We start from the raw sequence: 15,805 nt of genomic DNA, 5'->3' as shown, positions 1-15,805 counted from the left end.
AATAAAGATTGCCAGTACATGGCTAGCAATGAAAAAATAATAATTCAGTACCTACTGTAATCTATACTTTAATATGTAAAGTATATAATGTTTACTAAAGGAATATTCAAATTAAAATTAATAGAGAGAAGGCCAATTTAATATGTATTCTATCAATGAGATACTTAGGCAGTTCTCTGTATTTTTGGTCATAGTTCACATGTCAGCATTTTGTAAAGAGCTCAGTGAGGCTGAAATTCAGATTTGCAGTAATTCTTTTTTCAGTGTGGAATCTAACAATCTCAGTCATTCTGGGGTCTGTGATTTAAAAAAAACAACAACAACATTTTTCTCTTTGATTGATCATAGCTATTATTGAAATAGCTGGTAACATGTGACATGGTGCTATAATTTAGACTGAAAAAATTGAATTGTGAATTATATCCACTCAGCGTAAATTTCTCTGTTTCTACTCTCCAGAGCATCTTTTGTACTTCTTTTCCTGCAGAAATGGCTTCTTACCATAATGTTCCTACATTTTCCCAGGGGAAAATGAGGACTCCACCGTGAAATTCTTGTCCAAAGGTATACAGGGCAAGCTAGTACAACAAAAATAGAGGGAAAAAAATAAAATAAGATTCAGAGTTTGCCAGTACAGGAAATGAAAGTTTTATTCCATTTAACCTTTTAACAAATGTGCTTTACACATCCATCCATCATGGTGTCATTGTCAAGGAGATAAACATTTATGGATATGATGGTGATTCACATGATTTCAGATGTTTAGATTTGAGGCTAATTCCTGCATAAGTCATTCTCCCATTTCTTCTTTTGTAGGTATAAGCAAGCCATAGAATAATTTTTAGGATCATTAGATAAAAAATTAGGCAGGGAGCTATATGTATTTAATGGTTTCCCTGTTAAGATCCACTTTCATATGATTCTGCTTCATGTTTACACAAACAGTTCTTCAAATAACAGATCTCTTCCTTTAGAATGATCAGAGGGGTGCCTGGGTGACTCAGTTAAGTGTCCTACTCTTGGTTTCGGCTAAGGTCACGATCTCATAGTTTTGTGTGTTCAAGCCCCACATTGGACCCTGCGCTGAGGGTGCAGAGCCTGCTTGGGATTTTCTCTCCCTCTCCCCCTCCCCAACTCACACTGTCTCTGTCTCTCAAAATAAAGAAACTTAAAAAAGAAAAAGTCAGAGTCTAAATAATCAGTTTAGACTTACTTGTAGACTCAGTTTGCTATATGGCCTGTGAACAGTTGTAGACTTTCTTTTTTAAATATATTTAACAAAATTTGGAAAGTGAAGTTTGTACCTTTTTTTTTTTACAACTTTATCAAGGAGTAAATTGATATATAATAAACTACACACAGTTGAAGTGTGCAATTTGATTGATTTTTACACGTAAAATAATCACTCCCAAGATAAAGTGATGAAAATTTCCATCACCCTCCCAGATTTCCTCCTGTCCCTTTCTAATTCGTCCTTCTTCTCACTCCCTTCTCTGGCAACCACCAGTCTGCTGTTCAGTATTCATTTTCTAGAATTTATATAAATAGCATATAATATGTGCTCCCCCTCATTTCTTTCAATATTAAATTCATCCATGTTGTTAAACCTATCAATAAACCATTTCTTTTTATTGCTGAATAGCATTTTATTACATAGATGTATCACAATTTATCCATTTATCTGTTGATGGGCATATGAAATGTTTCTAGTGTTTGGCTGTTAGGCACAAAGCTACTATGAAAGTTGGGTACAAGTCTTTTTGTGGACATCTACTTTCATTTCTTTAGATAGGAATTGACAATTTTTTTCTCTAAAGGACCAGATAGTAAATATTTTAGGTTTTATAGGCCTGGATTCTCCTCTTTTGCATGGTGGTACAAAAACTCCAGGTAGTGAGCTGTGACTGTGGTGGGAATCACTTCCTTTGTTTTCCTTCTCTCAGGTACCACTGACCTGTACTATCTCTTGTCCAGTTTCTGAAAAACGTTGTGTAACATTGTATATTTAGTTGTTTAGTGGGAGTAGGGCCTAATGGAGTTCTTGTGACTCAGTCTTGGCTGGGAGTAGAAAATGTGTCTGTATATTTTTAATGTAATTATATTTCCTTTTTTCAATCTTAAAATACCATTATGGCCTGATATGTGAGTTCTGTTTTCCTATTTATGCCATAGAATATGTAGCTCGAGTACTAAGAGATGAGTGACTTTTGGATTCCCTAGGAGCTCATCTCTTAAAATACTCATCTATTTATACAGGAATATTAAAATATGTTAATTTATAAATTAATATTATACCCCTCATTTAGGAGTCACTCTCACCCTCTTACTGATTGCTTATATTGTTTTCTTTCTTTGTGCTTTTTATATAAAGACCTCTTACATTATGAAAGGTAATATTACAGAAAAGTACATAAAACAAATTAAATGTACAGCTTTGTGAAACTTTGTGTAGCCAGAACCCATTTAACCACTACCCAGGACAAGGAAGAAAATATTTCTGAAATCCTGGATGCCTCCTGCATGCTCTTTCTCATATCCCTCACACCAAAGATAACCATTATCCAGACTTACATCCTTGTACTTCTCTATACTTTTATAACTTAGGTTTGGATCTCTAAACAGCATAGTTTGGTTTTGCCTGTCTGAACCTTACATAAACGCAACCTTATGTTCTTTTAGGTTTGGCTTCCTTTGCTCAGTGTCATTATTTTGAAATTCATCCATAATGTGTGCAATTCACTCATTTTCACTCTCTCTCTAAAACATCACATTTCACACTGTCTAAAACATTATATTATATAAAGGCATTTGGATAGATGGCATTTGGGGTGATTACCCATACAGTCAAACATTATTTGTGTGTGCTTTAGGACACACACACACACACACACACACACACACACACACACATCTGACGGGTATCTACCTAACTTGGAATGGCTGTGTCCTAGGATATGCATGTGCCCCACTTAGGATTTAATGCATGTTTATAAATTTCTTCTACTCAGTAGCTTCTTTCAGTAGCTTAATGATGTCTTCTTTTAAAAATTGCCATTTCTCCTCCTCCTAGTTTTGAGATATTATTAACGTATAACATTGTATTACTTTAAGGTGTACTGCATAATGATTTGGTATGTGTATATCTTGTGAGTGATTATTACGTTAACTTCAGTTAACATGCATCACCTCGCATAGTTACAAAAATGTTTTTCTCACGATGAGAACTTTGAGATCTAATATCTTAGCAACTTTCAAATACACAGTACAGTATTATTAATTCTGGCCACCGTGCTGTACATCACAAACTGCAGAACTTATTTATCTTGTAACTGGAAGTTTGTAACTTTACCCTCACCCATTTTCCCCAGCTCCTAGCACTGGTAGCCACACATCTATTCTCTGTTTCTGGGAGGTTGTTTTTTGTTTTTTTGTGTTTTTTTTTTTTAAGATTCTGCATACTTTGGGATCATCTAGTATTTATTTGTCTTCTCTGTAGGACTTATTTCGTTTAACACAATGTCCTCCAGGTTTATGTTGTTGCAATTGGCAGGATTTCTTTCTTTTTGTAATGGCTGAATAATATTCCACTTTGTATACATAGCACATTTTCTTTATCCATTCATCCACTGGTGGACACAGAGGTCATTCCCATATCTTGGCTGTTGTAAAATAATGATGCAGTAACTATGGGGGGTGCAGGTGTCGCTTTGAGACATTTCCTTCAGGTATATACCCAGAAGTGGAATTGCTGGATTACACGGTAGTTCTGTTTTTAATATTTTCGAGGAACCATCATGCTATTTTCCATAATGGCTGTACTAATTTAAATTTCCACCAGCAGTGTATAAGGGTTCTCTTTTCTCCGCCTTCTCTCCATCATTTGTTATCTCTTGTTTTAGTTTTATTTATTTATTTTTTATAATAGCCATTGTAATAGGTGTGAAGTGTGATACCTCATTTTGGTTTTGATTTGCATTTCCCTGGTAATTTAGTGCTGTTGAGCACCTTTTCTTGTACCTGTTGGCCATTTTTTGTCATTTAGTTCCTCTGCCCATTTTTAAAGTGTGTGTGTGTGTGTGTGTGTGTGTGTGTGTGTCTGTCTGTTGAATTGTATGAGTTCTCTGTATATTTTGGTTATTAGCCCCTTATCAGATACATAATTCACAAATACTTTCTCCTGTTGTGTAGGTTCCCTTTTCATTTTGTTTAGTTTCCTTTGCCATGCAGAAGCTTTTTAGTTTATGTAGTTCCACTAGTTTATTTTTACTTTTATGGTCTTTGCTTTTGGTGTCAAAAAATCATTGCCAAGACTGATGTCTAGGAGCTTACTTCAGTGTTTTCTTGTAGATGTTTTATGGTTTCAGCTCTTAATGTTCAGTTCTTCAGTCCATTTGAGGTAATTTTTGGGTATGGTATGGGGGTAGGGCAGGCTTCCTTCCTTCCTTCCTTCCTTCCTTCCTTCCTTCCTTCCTTCCCTCCCTCCCTCCCTCCCTCCCTCCCTCCCTCCCTCTCCCTTCCTTTTGAAGTATAATGGACAGTGTTAATAAGGTGTACAACATACTGTTTCAACAATTCTACATATTACTCAATACTCACTACAATAAGTATAATTAACCAACACTTATTGCAGTATTATTGACTATATTACCTGAGCTGTACTTTTCATCTCCATGACTTATTTGTAACTGAAAGTTTGTACCTCTTCATCTCCTTCATTTATTTTATCCATTGCCCAGCCTTCCTCCCCTCTGGCAAACCATCAGTTTGTTTTCTGTATTTAAGAATCTGTTTTCTTATTTGTTTGTTCATTTGTTTGTTATTTATTTGCTGTTTCAAGTTTTTATTTAAATTCCAGTTAGTTAGCATGTAGTGTAATATTAGTCTCAGGAGTAGAATTTAGGGATTCATCACTTACTTATAATACCCAGTATTAAAAGTATTACAAGTGCCCTTCTTAATATCCATCACCCATTTAGAGTCCACATATACTTGAAATCATATGGCATGTGTCTTTCTCTGTCTGGCTTACTTACCCTCTGAGTCCATCCATGTTGTCTCAAATGACAGGTTTTAAAATACTTTTTTAAATTTTAGGAGTACCTGGGTGGCTCAGCTGTTAAGCATCCAACTCTTGACTTCAGCATGGGTCATGATCTCATGGTTTGTGAGATTGAGCCCCACATTTGGCCCTGTGCTGGTGGCATGGAACCTGCTTGAGATTCTCTCTCTCTGCCCTTCCCCTGCTTGCACACTCTCTCTCAAAATAAATAAATAAACATTAAATTTTTTTTTTAATTTTTTAACTTTTATTTATTTTTGAGACAGAGAGAGACAGAGTATGAACAGGGGAGGGGCAGAGAGAGAGGGAGACACAGAATCTGAAATGGGCTCCAGGCTCTGAGCTGTCAGCACAGAGCCCGACGCAGGGCTCGAACTCACGGACCGTGAGATCATGACCTGAGCCGAAGTCAGACGCTTAACCGACTGAGCCACCCAGGTGCCCCTAAAAATTTTTTTATTTTAAAATTATTTTAGGCATATAGAAAAGTTCAAAAATAGTGCAGAATATTCCTGTATATCTCTCACATTGTTTTCCCATATTGTCAACATCAGGAAATAAATGTTGGTACAATACTATGAACTTAACCAAATTACTTATTCTAATTTTGACAATTTCCCCACTTTTTCTCCTCTAGGATTCCACATTGCTTTTAATTTTCATGTCTCCTTAATCAAATCTGTGACAATACTTCGTTTTTGTTTTTCATGATCTTGACACTTTTGGTCAATACTGGTTTGATATTTTATAGAATGTCCCTTAGTTTGATCCTTTTTATGTTTTTTGGCAGGAACACCATGGAAGTGATATTGTGTCCTCAGTGAGCATGTTAGGGAAGTGGGGAGGGACATGTTGATAAATCTTAATACTGTGATGTTAGGTTTGGTTACTTCGTTGGGTTTCTCTAAAGTTGCTATATTTTCTTTGGATTTAGTAAGTGTTTTCTGGGGAGAAACTTTGAGACTAGGCAAATATCAGATTTCTCATCATACTTTCATCTTCTAGTTCTAATATCTTTCAGTAGCTTTGGCCTACAACAATTATCACTATTGTGTTTTTCAATTTTGATGTGCATGTTTCAAATAATGGTGAATTTCAATTTCCCTCATTTTTTTCAATGTATCAATGGGGATTTTACTCTAAAGAAGAACTGTCCCCTCTTCTCATATGTTTATTTTTATTAGTAAGGATTTAAGAATATTTTAGTTTGTAGGTTATAATCCAGCTCTGTCATTTTATGTTGCTATTTTGACTTTGGTTATTGAGAACTTCTTCAGTTTGGCTTCTGTGTCTTTTTTTTTTTTTTTTTTTTAGTTTATTTATTTTGAGAGAAAGAAAGAGCATGAGCAGGGGAGAGATAGATACGGGAAGAGATAATCACAAGCAGGCCCTGCACTGTCAGCACAGAGTCCGACACAGTGCTGAAACTCATGAACCCATCAGATCATGATCTGAGCTGAAACCAAGAGTCTGACGCTTAACCGATGAAGCCACCCAGGGGCCCCTATGTCTTTTTGACATTCTCATTATTTTTCTGCACTTTTTACTTTCTAGTTCTATAAGGTGTTCCAGGATCTTCTTATATTTTCTCTCTCTCAGTCCGGGGATCAGCCATTTCTACAAGGACCCCAGTGTTTATTTGGGTTTGTGTGTGGTGAATGATAGAAAAATCTAGATCCTTGGTCTAGTTATTGCTGCTTAGTGTCATTACAGCCCTCTCAGTTGGCAGAGTTAGGAATGTATCATATACTAACATGTACCTATACACACATTTATATTTATTTCCTTATCCATCTGTGAATATATTAAAAGCTATGAATTCCTGCTAATACGTCTGATTCTAATACAGCATAGTATTAATTCTAGCTTTTCCCCTTTGCTTATATGTAACTCTTTGTACAGTGAGAAAGCTGCATCTCCTTATCCTTAACGTTTGTTTGTTAAGTCCTACTATACATACAACATTTTCAGAATTACTAACCCATACCCTTGTAAGAAGTTTACTAGCTCAAGGACTGTATTTGTGTACAGTTCTTTCAATCTGTAACACTATGAAATATAGTCAAAATACTGTTTTTGGTTTTTTTTGTTTTTTTAATTTTTTTTTCAACGTTTATTTATTTTTGGGACAGAAAGAGACAGAGCATGAACGGGGGAGGGGCAGAGAGAGAGGGAGACACAGAATCGGAAACAGGCTCCAGGCTCTGAGCCATCAGCCCAGAGCCTGACGCGGGGCTCGAACTCACGGACTGCGAGATCGTGACCTGGCTGAAGTCGGACGCTTAACCGACTGCGCCACCCAGGCGCCCCAAAATACTGTTTTTTGAAGTTAGTTTAAGTCAGTTTTCATCCCCATCCCCCCTTAATGTCAGATGTTATTCATTTGTAATACAGTTATTTTTATTCCATTTTGGGTTCCCTCAACATTCTGATTGATTTTGATTGTTTACTTACTTGTTTATTTATTTGTTGTATGAAACATTATCATGGTTATAATAGTCATGATTTACAAAAAGATATTCTCATGGAATTTCTCTTCATTCACCCTAATAACCTGTCCCCTAAAGGAAACAATCTCCTGAGTGTCTGTTTTAGCTTTCCTGAAATCCTTTTGCATAAATGAACAGATACATGAATATTTTCTAATACTTTTTCTTTCTTACATTAAGAATAACATACTCTCCTTTTGTACTTTTCTCTTTTTTTTGCTAAACAGTAAGTATATCTTAGAAATTGCTCCCTATCAGTAAATAAAGATCTTCCTCATTATTTCTTACAGCTGCATATTACTCCATTGTGTGGATTACCATAACTACCGTTTTGTGTATTTAGGCTGTTCCAATACTTTGCATACCAATAGTGTGTAATGAATTGCCTTGTATATCTGTACTTTTCAATTTTTGGACGCATGTCTTCAAGGCAGATTGTTAGAAGAGAGATTACCCAGTCAAAAGCTAAGTACATATGTGATTTTGTTAGATTTCGCCAAGTTTCCTTCCAGAAGCATTGCTGTAGTCTTTTTTTTAGTTTGCTTTTTCAGCAACAGGTTATGAGACCTTTTGTTTTTACCAGCCTATCCAAGAGAATGTATTCTCCATATGTTTCAATTTTTGGCAATCTGATAGGTGAGAAATGGTATCTTAGGGCTGTTTTAATATGTATTTCTCTGATTATGAGTAAGTTTGAATATTTTAATATATTTTTTTTAATGTTTGTTTATTTTTGAGAGTGAGAGAAAGAGAGAGCACAAGCAGGGGAGGGGTAGAGAGGGAGGGAGACACAGAATCCAAAGCAGGCTCCAGGCTCTGAGTTGTCAGCACAGAGCCCAACACGGGGCTTCAACTCGTGAACTACGAGATCATGACTTGAGCCGAAGTTGGACGCTCAACCGACTGAGCCACCCAGGCACCCTGTATATTTTTATATATTCTTAATGTCCTTTTTGTGTGTGTTTGTATTTTTATTTATTTTTCTCATTTTTTTCATCAGGTTTTTGGCCCTTTTCCCCTTCAGTTTTTGAGAGTTTTTAATAATAGAATTATTCATTTCTTTCCTGTGGTGTATGTTGCAAATGTTTTCTCAAAGTTTGTTGGGTATCTTTTGACTTTACTTATGCTAGTTTTGCCCTGATAGTTGGTTAAAAATTTTATATAGTATGATTTACCAATATTTTCTTTTGTCATATTAAAATTAAAGGGGAATTTACCCAGGTTTGTTTTCCTTCTAACACTTATAAGGTTTTTCTCCACTTCCTGCAGTCTCACCTTTAATAAATCAAGTGTTTGTGTATATAGATCTCTTTCCAGAATCTGTTATATTCCACTGGTCCACTTGCCCGCTCTACGCTAATACCACATTTTTGTTATTGGAGCCAGTCTTCTTACTCTGTCTGTTCTTTTTTTTTAGGGAAATCTTTTATATTTTTGTTCTTTTGCTTTCCCATGTCTATTTTGTAATGACCTTAACAAGTTTCTCAGAAGGATTCTGTCAGGATTATTAACATTGCATTAAGTATATTCAACATTGAGATTTCCTATCCATTAACATGATAAATTATTTCACTTCATTAATATGGGGCTTTCCTTCCTCCTTTTTGCATTTTTGTTCATGAGAGAAATGGACCTATACATTTTCTTTCTTGTATTATCACCACTGCATTTTTTAAAGAAAATAACTTTATTTTTAGAACTGTTTTATGTTTACAAAAAATTGAGCAGAAAATACAGAGTTCCCATATATCCTCTCTTTCCTAGCACATAGTTTCTTCTGTTATTATCACCTCGCTGCTAGGTTTTTAGGTGGACATAAGTTTTTCACTTATTTGAGTAAATACCAAGGAATATGATGCTGGATCATATAGTAAGAATATAGTTTTATAGAAAACTACCGAACTGTTCTTCAGAGTGGCTATACTGTTTTGTATTCCCACCGGCAATACATGACAGCTCTTGTTCCACATTCTCACTAACATTTGGCAGTATCAGTATTTTGGATTTTGGTCATTCTAATAGGTAGAGAGTGGTAGCTCATTTGAATTTTCATTTCCCTAATAACTTGTGATGTTCAGCATCTTTTTGTATGCTTACTTGCCATATATATCTTCAGCAAGGTGTCTGGGTCTTTGGCCTTTTTTAAATTAGGTTGCTCATTTTCTTATTGTTGAGATTTAAGAGCTCTTTAATATTTCAGGTAGCAGTTCTTTTTCAGATATGGCTTGCGAATATTTTTTTCCTAGTCTATGGCTTATCTTCTCATTCTCTCTTGATCAACATTGCATTTTCATGTCTGAGTGCCAGTTATGCTGACTTGGTAAAATACAAATATATTCCTTTTTCTATTTTCTGGAAAAATCTGTATAATTAGAATTAATTTTCCCTTAAATACTTGGTAGAATTTGGTGAAGAATCCATCTAGATCTTTTGCTTTCTTTGTTAGAGATCACTAAAAAATTTTTACAGTAAGACAACTAAGATATTCTATTTTTTCTTGTGTCAGTTTTTTTTAGTACATTGTATTTTTCTAAAAGATTTTCTAGGGGCGCCTGGGTGGCGCAGTCGGTTAAGCGTCCGACTTCAGCCAGGTCACGATCTCACGGTCCGTGAGTTCGAGCCCCGCGTCGGGCTCTGGGCTGATGGCTCAGAGCCTGGAGCCTGTTTCCGATTCTGTGTCTCCCTCTCTCTCTGCCCCTCCCCCGTTCATGCTCTGTCTCTCTCTGTCCCAAAAATAAATAAACGTTAAAAAAAAAAAAAAAAAAAAAAAAAAAGTTTTTCTAGCCTCAATTTTCAGACTTAATTGGTGTAAAAGTGTTTATAATATCCTCTTATTATTCTTTGGTATATGTAGCTGTGTTCTTTGTGTTGTCATTGATAGTGATTATTTGTGCTTTATTTGTGAGTTCCATTAGGGATTTATCAATTCAACCTTTTTTTTTTTTTTTTAGAAGAAATAGTTTCTTTAAATCTTTTTAATCCTGTCTAATGTATGTTTTCTATTCGTGAATTTCTGCTTATTATTTTCTTCTATTTTCCTTAAGTTTAATTTAGTGCTATTTTTCTAATTTCTTAAGGTGGTTGAATTTTGGCATATACATTTGGGTTATAAATTTCTGTCTAAGTTGGATTTAGCTATACAAGTTTTTTTTTTTTAATGTTTATTTATTTTGAGAAAGAGTGAGTGTATGTGTGAGTGTATGTATGCGTGCAAGTGGGATAGAGAGGCAGAGAGAGAGAGAATCCCAAGCAGATTCCCTGTTGTCAGTGCAGTTTCCAGTGGGAGGATCCATGAGATCATGACTTGAGCTGAAATCAAGAATTGGAGGCTTAACCAACTGAGCTAACCAGGCGCCCCTCTCATAAGTTTTGATATATTCTTATTTTGTTATCTAGTTAAAAATATTTAATAATTTCCTCTGGGATTTCCTTTCTGTCCTATAGATTATTTATTGCTGTATTTCTGTCATTTTAGACATGAGGATTTTCTGGTTATTTTTATGTTCTTGACTTCTAACTGACATCTTGTGTTTAGAGACTGTAATGGAAGTTATTTTTTTAAATTTGCTTTATGGTCCAGCATATTGCCAGTTTTTATACAGTTTCTGTGTATGCATATTCTGTGATCCATGCATGTGATCCATGCAACTGTTGGATGGTGTCCTATATGTTTTTGTTAGTGGTGTTGCTGAGTTCTTCTATATTACTGTTTTAATAGTTTTTTTTTTATGTTTGTTTATTTTGAGAGTGAGATAGAGAGTGTGAGTGGGGGATGGGCAGAGAGAGAGGGAGAGAGAATCCAATGCAGGCTCCACATTGCAGGGCTCAATCCCATGAACCATGAGGTCATGACTTGAGCTGAAATCAAGAGTTGGACACTCAACAGACTGAGCCACCCAGGTGCCTTGAGTTATTCTATATTCTTACTGCTTTTGTGCTCTGTTTTTTTCCCATCATTTACTGAGAGAGGAAAGTTTAAATTCTGACTGTGATTGTGGATTTCTTTAATTTCATCATGTACACTGTTAATTGTTTTACATATTTTGTAGCTAGGTTATTAAATGCATATAAATTTCTTGACAAATTGAACTGTTATTATTCTGAGGTATCTTGCTTTACCTCAGTAATATTTTTTACTTTGACTTTTTTCTGGCAATAAAATAGTTACAAATATATTTATTCTCTGAATACTGGTAGGTCAACATTTCTTCTTATATCCTTTTGCAAAATGATGCAGCTTTCTGTTGTTTGCTTCAGTATTTATCCTTCCCCAGTCTTATTTATTATTTCTTTTATTTATTTTACTTAATGTATATTTCACTTAGTCAAACATCATTTTTAGGTAACTTATTTCTGTTGACATGCAGATTCTTTTTTTTTTTTTTTAATGTTTATTTATTTTGGGAGAGAGAGAGCTTGCATGTGCAAGTGGAGGACAGGCAGAGAGAGGGAGAGAGAGAGAGAATCCGAAGCAGGCTTCACACTGTCAGCACAGAGCCTGATACAGGGCTCAATTCCATAACCCTTCTCATCTTTCTTTCCAGGACAGGTATTTGTTAATATTTGTATTTGGGAAGTTGAAGCAAAATGAACATGAGCCAAAATTAAGAGTCAGCCCACTCCACTGACTGAGCCACCCCGGCGACCCAGATTCTTTATATAAACGTGGTACTGGTGGTATGGTGGTGGTTGTTTTTTTTGTTTTGTTTTGTTTTTGTTTTTGTTTTTGTTTTTGTTTTTGTTTTTTTAAACAAAAGTCTAGAGCATTTGTTAAGCCTGTACTAAGGTTTAGAAAATAAACCAGAATAGAAAAGTGTAGGCTATGAAAAGTCTCTAAAGATAATAATAAACTTACTCATTGGCTCATCCAAGTTTTTTTTGGGCCTAACAGCATATGCTACTTTTTTTTTTTTTTTTTAATTTTTTTTTTTAACGTTTATTTATTTTTGGGACAGAGAGAGACAGAGCATGAATGGGGGAGGGGCAGAGAGAGAGGGAGACACAGAATTGGAAACAGCCTCCAGGCTCTGAGCCATCAGCCCAGAGCCTGACGCGGGGCTCGAACTCACGGACCGCAAGATCGTGACCTGGCTGAAGCCGGACGCTTAACCGACTGCGCCACCCAGGCGCCCCCAGCATATGCTACTTTTATTTACATCCTACGAGGAGTCTTAGAGAATAATTGAGGTCTTCTCAGTAATATGCATTTTCTCAAATGCAAAAGGCCACTATTGATACCATATTAAGTGCATTTGCATTCTCTATTTTCCTACTAGTAGATACATTGGAGGCTGTTTCTGTAAGATGTAGGATATATAAATCAGTATTAAAGATACTGTAAATTTTTTCAGGATATTTTGTTGCAGATGAAAAATATATCGGGGGTATTGTAATTAGGGCTTGTAGACAGAACTGCTAATTTTGAGTTACTTAGCTTACATATTTTAAAATGATTCCTTTTTTAACTTTTAATTTGAAGCAATTATAGACTCAGTTTCCTTTTAAAGCAGGTTTTTTTGTTTGTTTTGTTTTGTTTTTTTACATCTGATATAGATACAGCATTAGGTTATGGTGAATTAGGTTCTTTTAAATAATGTTCATTCTGTTACCTGACAAGTTTTATTTTTCCTTTATGTGAGAAACTTTTCTGGAAATAACTTCTCATCTTTCTTTCCAGGACAAGTATTTGTTAATATTTGTATTTGGGAAGTTGAAGCAAAATGAACATTAGTCTTGCCTAGGTTTACTCTTTCAAAAACTCTAATGGGTACATCTCATTCCTCCAGCCCCCCACTTCCCCTGTCTTATTGCTACTTTCCAAAAACATCCCCTTTGATAGCCACACTATAGAAATATTTAGTTACAAGCAAATATTTTAGGAGTTGTTAGCATTTGTATAAGGGTTATGTTGATGTTCGTATAACTTAAGGGCAAAGCAATTTTCTGGTACTGAATGAGTCAGAGTTTCTATTTTAACATATAAATGTGAATGCACATGTGAGTGCTGAATTAATGCCTTACTCTGGGGATTTAAAATGTGTGATTGCTGTATTATACACAAGTACTCTATCACCAAAAAATGGTGCCTATTATTTGACAATAATTATGTATACAATTGGGCAAAATAATTTTCTGAGAGGTAAAATGGTTAAAGAAATACCCCATCTTAAAATGTCTCAAAGTGTTCATTGTTTTGCACATAGCAGGCCTTTAGATTATGGTACATATTAAAACCCACTCATCTGGTGGTGGTAATATAATCTGTGGTAAGTAATAATAGGTACATGAATGAAAAAAGAACAGTATTTAAAAAGTGAAACATATATATATATATATATATATATATATATGTATATATATATATGCCACATAATTGGTACATTAGAGAAATCTCCTGTTTAAGGAAAGGTAGCTAGCTGTTAGATAGGCAATTTGGAGGAAGGGAGACACCCTAAATGGTATATTGGCAAGCTTCCTGAGATGCATATACATAGTAATTAGATGCATATTGATTTTTAAATGTCAGCCAGCTTTTACTCTCTTCTTTCTCTAGCATCTATTTGTATGAACAGTGACTATTCTTACTTCTGAAGGGGGTTTATTAAGGTTTTTGTGAACATTTGTTATATAGGAAATAAATTACCACTGCTATATATAACTAACATTAAATTTGTGATACTGGCAATGATTTGTGAGGAATTTAATTCCTTATATGTTAATTGATGGCAGAGACATTTCTGATGCTTTCTACTTGTATTCAGTGAACAAATCCCTTTAGTCGTGTTTATGACCTTCAACAACCTGCTAAAATGAATTACTACAAGTATCACTTATATTCTAAACTTAAGTAGCTTTTTGCTAACTTGGTTTAATCAGGATTGTGTTCATCATCTAGTAACATTCTTTTAGTAACCTTTAATGCTTTCTGGGCCTTTAAAGAATGTCAAGGAGCAGAGGATATTCCTGGGAGATTAAATATCTACCTTATTTCATGAAGTCTAAGGTACTTTGAGAGTATCCTTTTTTAGCCTTCCTAGACTGAGTCAATGGAAGGTAACTGCAAAACCATCTCACAGCTGTCACCTGGTGACAATGATTATAAGACACCAGAGAATATCAGAGGCATCCAATGTTCAGAGAAGCTAAAATATGAAGAAATGCATATCTTGGAATTAAGTAGGATTTTTGAAGTCACTAATGATAAATTTAAAAGGATGGTTATGATAGGGGCGCCTGGGTGGCTCAGCTGGCTGAGTTTCCAACTCTTGATTTCAGCTCAGGTCATGATCCCAGGATTGTGGGATTGAGCCCCATGTCGGGCTCTGCACTGAGCGTGGAGCCTGCTTAAGACTCTCTCTCTCTCTCTCTCTCTCTCTCTCTCTCTCTCTCTCTTTCTCCCCCCTCCCCCTCCTCCTCCCCCTCTCTCTGTCTCCCTTTGCCCCTCTCCTTGGTTCACTCTCTTTAAAATTAAAAAAGAAAAAAAAAAGAGCGGTTATCATAATCTTGTGTTCTGGTTTTTTATGATTAGACCAATATAGTACACTGAGAATTTTCCATTTGATAATTTAGAGTTTGCAGTCTTTTGTTCACTTTAGAATACTACTCAGTGTTTCATTCTCAGATTCATGCAGTAGAATATACAGTCATCCTTGAGATAATTGTTTTGCCTGCTGCCATAAAAGGCTATTAACTTTAATTACCTAGACTCTGAGGAGATGTATTTTGGCCTAGTTGCTTTGAGCAAGGAGTACGGGCGAGTTTTTTTTTCATATTCTTTATGTATAGTAACGTTAAAACTGGAATTGTGTCCATTTACTCACCGTGTCCATTGAGAAAAGATATGATAAAAGAAAAAGGAGATACTCACAAGAATGTTTAATTATACTCTTCTCATACCCTGTGCCACTGCACACTCCCCAAACACAGTTCTAATGATTGTGGTTCTTCATTCACAATGTTTAATACAGTCAGGAATGATGGGTCTCTTTGAAGTAGAAATAGGAAGGAAAGGATGATGCAGGGAAGGTAACCTTTAGTTATTTATTTTTTTACTCTCTATATGGTTTGCTTTTTATTTTCATATGCATTTATTTTTTTATAAGAACTTTTTTATAAGAATAATTACATCTTATAAAAATATGACTCCATACTGCTTATAAAATAAAGAAATGACATTTGACATTCTTGGTCTATTCCAAACATCATTTGACTTTTCATCTTCAACTAAATTATCCCTCATTGTAGCCATACTTGTCCA

At 35.2% G+C, this 15,805-nt stretch overlaps 1 protein-coding gene across 1 annotated transcript in view; it reads left to right on the top strand.

Moving 5' to 3' along the window:
* The window catches only part of RNGTT (RNA guanylyltransferase and 5'-phosphatase), a 315,799-nt gene that overhangs the window by 246,295 nt on the left and 53,699 nt on the right, over positions 1-15,805 (top strand). The window lies entirely within an intron of this gene.

This window comes from Prionailurus viverrinus, chromosome B2 (assembly GCF_022837055.1).
Source record: "Prionailurus viverrinus isolate Anna chromosome B2, UM_Priviv_1.0, whole genome shotgun sequence".
NCBI classification, from domain to species: domain Eukaryota; kingdom Metazoa; phylum Chordata; class Mammalia; order Carnivora; family Felidae; genus Prionailurus; species Prionailurus viverrinus.
This window is presented reverse-complemented; position numbering and strand designations above follow the sequence as displayed.